The 4022-nt window shown below is 35.5% G+C and overlaps 1 non-coding gene across 1 annotated transcript; it reads right to left on the minus strand.

The window, feature by feature from the left end:
- Positions 1 to 1684: 1684 nt before the first annotated feature.
- Positions 1685 to 1812, minus strand: LOC130455692 (U6atac minor spliceosomal RNA). The gene has a single exon (XR_008913794.1). It is a non-coding gene; the product is annotated as a U6atac minor spliceosomal RNA (small nuclear RNA).
- Positions 1813 to 4022: the final 2210 nt, after the last annotated feature.

Consider the following 4022-nt stretch of genomic DNA (forward strand, 5'->3'; position numbering starts at 1 on the left):
CCAAACAGACGGAAGAAACCACATGAGCTTTGGAAATTTCTCACCTCAGTTTTGATCTGAACATCAGTAGATTGCAATTGGACTCCAGCTGGGAAGCTGTCAGAAGGACAGAACAGTAGGTTTACCTTTGATCTCGTATTCCTGCCCTGGTTATTCCACTGCAGGCTTCAGGTTGTGGTAGAAGCTAGAACTAAGGTCTCATTTCACTCCTGTTGTTGGAGCCGTGTAACTGTAACCTACTTCTGAGTTTCCTTTTTGTTTGGTACCTAGTGTAGGGCATGGGACCACTTCTTGCCTGTAGATGCAGATCCTTTCCTCTGCCTACCCTGAATCATTGACCTGTAACTGGGTTGTAGGCAACAGAGCTACTAGTTGTTATCCATTGCCACACCCTATACAAGGATACTGGAACAATCCTAGCAATATAACCCCTGGCTGTTAGACCATGTTTCTTTCTTTAATTTTTTTTCTAAATTTAAATTAAAAATTTTCCATGATTATATGATTCTTACTGTCTCTCTCCCCTCTCCCCTCCCCTCTCCCAAAGTTGACAAAGCAATTCCACTGGGTTATACATATATTATCACTCTAAACACATTTCCATATTATTCATTTTTGTACTAGAGTAATCTTTTAAAACCAAAACCCCAAATCATATACTCATATAGACAAATGATAAATCATATATTTTCTTCTGGATTTCTATTCACACAATTCTTTCTCAGTGTAGATAACATTCTGTCTCATAAGTCTCTCAGAACTGTCCTGGATCATTACATTGCTACTAGTGGCAAAGTCTATTACATTTGATTGTCCCACAATGTTTCAGTTACTATGTACGGTGTTCTCATGGTTCTGCTTATTTCATTTTGCATTAGTGCACAGAGGTCTTTCCAGATCATATAGAAATTAAGTAGTTCATCATTCCTTAAAGCTCAATAGTATTCTATCACCATCATGTACCACAATTTGTTCAGCCATTCTCCAATCAGACACAGCCCCTCATTTCCCAATTTTTGCCACCACATAAATGACAGCTATAAATATTTTTGTACAAACATCCTTTCCCAATTTTTTAATCTCTTTGGGATACAAATATAGTAGTGGTATGCTGGATCAAAGGGCATGCAAGAGACAGTGCTATTGAGGAGGCTACTGCAGTAGTATAGGTGAAAGATGATAAGGATCAAGACTGTGACAATATAAATAGAAAAAAACGTGATAAATTCAAGTAATAGTGCAGAAATATAATTGACAAGATTTGGCAACTAATACATGAAGGTAAGAGTTGAGGAAACTAAAGTTTTGAACCAGGATGATTAGAAGGATAGTGATGCCCTGGGGAGGAATAGAAAAATTAGAGAAAAAAAAAGAATAGTTGGTAATGAGGTTTAAGTGACTTGCCCATGGTCACACAGATAGGAAGTGTCTGGGTCCTCTCTGTAGGCCTAACTCTCAATCCAGTGGGCCACCTAGATTACACACCCCTATTACACTTCTTTCAGAATTTAATTACAACACTCATCTCATTTCTATCATGTATCTTTGATCTCTTTCTTCTTTCTATTGGTTTCTTCCTATTTGACTATAGGCGTTTTTTTTTTTTTTGTATTTTTCTATTACATCCAATGACTTCCTTATCTTACTCTCTTTCCTTTTTATTTTATTTTTATTTTTAAATTAAAAAAAAACATGGTAAGATGCCACAGAGTAGGTGGCAATTCCTTAGCCATATGTGTGTTGTAAAGACCACTAGGACCCTTTCCATCCTTATCAAGGGGAGTGCTAAGCTTATTTCCTTTCGTACAACACTGCCATGTTTCTTATATTCAGAGATTTTGGTTATTCCTAAGCTGACCTGGGCAGGTAAAATGACACCGTGATTTTTTTTTCTTGGATTTTCTGATTAAGATTCAGACTGATGCATTTTCTGATTTGGTTGGATAATTTTTTGGCTGGATGATGGAGAACTCAATATACTTCTTAGTGCTACTCGACCATCTTTATTCTACTTCCTCCTAAGGCATTTTATTAAAATGCTTACTATACAATAGGCACTTTGCTAAGCATGAGAAGCAGAAATGCAAGCAAGTCAGACTATCCTTGCTTTCAAAGATCTTATATCCTACGAATTCAAAGAACTCTAAGCTTTGCTTAGATGATAAGGAGCAACTGGAGGATTTTTAGCTGGGAAATAATATGATCAGATCTGTGTAGAAAGAAAATTATTCTGGGAACAGTTTGAAGGAGGGATTGGAAGAAATGACTTCACTGATATATCTTTTCCTGTATATGTTCTAAGTCTCTTGGAAGTCTGAGACAGGATGGAAAGTATTATATAGAAGTGCAGAAATGGCATTATTTTATTAAAACCCCATATTTCTAAAACTCTCTTGACACCTTAGAAATATTCTAATGAGTCCCTTAGGCCTTGGATGAAATTGCTGTACATTTTGCTTCCTAAATAAGGAGACATTATGAATAGCTTGTAGCAGGCCCCAGTGACTCTCTTAATCACTCTAATTTGGTTCTATGTGCTTGAGTAGCAGGAAGGAGGTGCTGGCTTTTGTGGTGGATAATACTAAAGGGATATTTCACATATCTCTCTCTTCCACCCTTACTCCCCAACCTCAGCTTTCCTGGAATGCAGAAAACAAGCCTTTTCTCTTCCCTTTTGGAATTTCCCCATTTGTTTCAGATGTAATAAAAAAGAAAACTTTTCCACCACCAGGACTTCATGACCCCCTCAACCTCAAAACCATATACTATAACCAAGTCTTAACAATATTTTATTCTCCTTTGCTTAATGTGTCCTTCATGCTTGGCTAGGACAGACCTTTTTATGTCTAAAATAGCTTCCCAAACATAGTAACTGGCAAACACTAACAAAAGAGTCAAAAACATTTGTTTGAAATATTGTTATTCAAAAATCTCTTGGGAAGATAATCATTTTGGAGAAATGAATATTCTGGATAGCTAAGGTTTTACTACTTTAAACACCTAAATTATCTTCTATTTCTAAAACATGGCTGAATTCCCTCTAATACTTGTAGGGTTGGAGAGGAAGACTTTGAATATGAAATATTAAATGTTGACTAGTTTTGCTGAACTGCTTTTTTCCTTTTTCTATACTTTTTGAGATGGTTCCCTGGCTAGAAAAGGGAGGGGTGGAGTGGCATAATGAGAAATCAAAGTGATTTAAAGATAAAAGATATTAATAAAAATCTAAAAATCTGGTATGAAAATATTTCTGATATATATTATGTACTCTTGAAAAGATTACTAAGATTTGTTGGTGCTTTATTCTTTTTAATCACACTAATTTCTTGCAAATTAAAACAGGTCAGATTGGCTAGCATGACAAAGGAAAGTGATAAATATTGGAGAGGATATGACAAAATTGGAACACTAATTCATTGTTAGTGGAGTTGTGAACTGATCCAAACATCCTGGAGAGCTATAAAACTGTGCATACCCTTTGATCTTGTAATACCACCTATTGGGTCTATGTAACAAAGAGATCATAAAAAAAGGGAAAGGACCTATTTGGACAAAATACTTATAGCACCTCTTTTTGTGGTGGCAAAAAATTGGAAATTGAGGGGATGTCCATCAATTGGAGAATGACTGAACAAGTTGTGGCTTATGTTGGTGATGGAATACTTTTGTGTTATAAGAAACAATGAGAAGAATGCTTTTAGAAAAAACTGAAAAGATCTACAAGAACTGATGCAGAGTGAAATAAGAACTGGGAGAATATTGTTCACAATATTCTCAATATTCACAGAACCAGCAACATTGTTAAGATGATCAAATGTAAAAGACTTAGCTACTCTCAACAATACAATGATTCAGGACAACTCTGAAGGATATATGACAAAGAATGCCATTCACCTCCAAAGGAAGAACTGCTAGAGTTGGATACAGATCAAAGCATACTATTTTTCACATTAGTTTATTTATGGATTTATTTTGGAGTTTTTGTTTTATATGAGTATTCTATTACAACAATGACTAATATG

This window comes from Monodelphis domestica, chromosome 7 (genome assembly GCF_027887165.1).
Source record: "Monodelphis domestica isolate mMonDom1 chromosome 7, mMonDom1.pri, whole genome shotgun sequence".
Classification (NCBI taxonomy): domain Eukaryota; kingdom Metazoa; phylum Chordata; class Mammalia; order Didelphimorphia; family Didelphidae; genus Monodelphis; species Monodelphis domestica.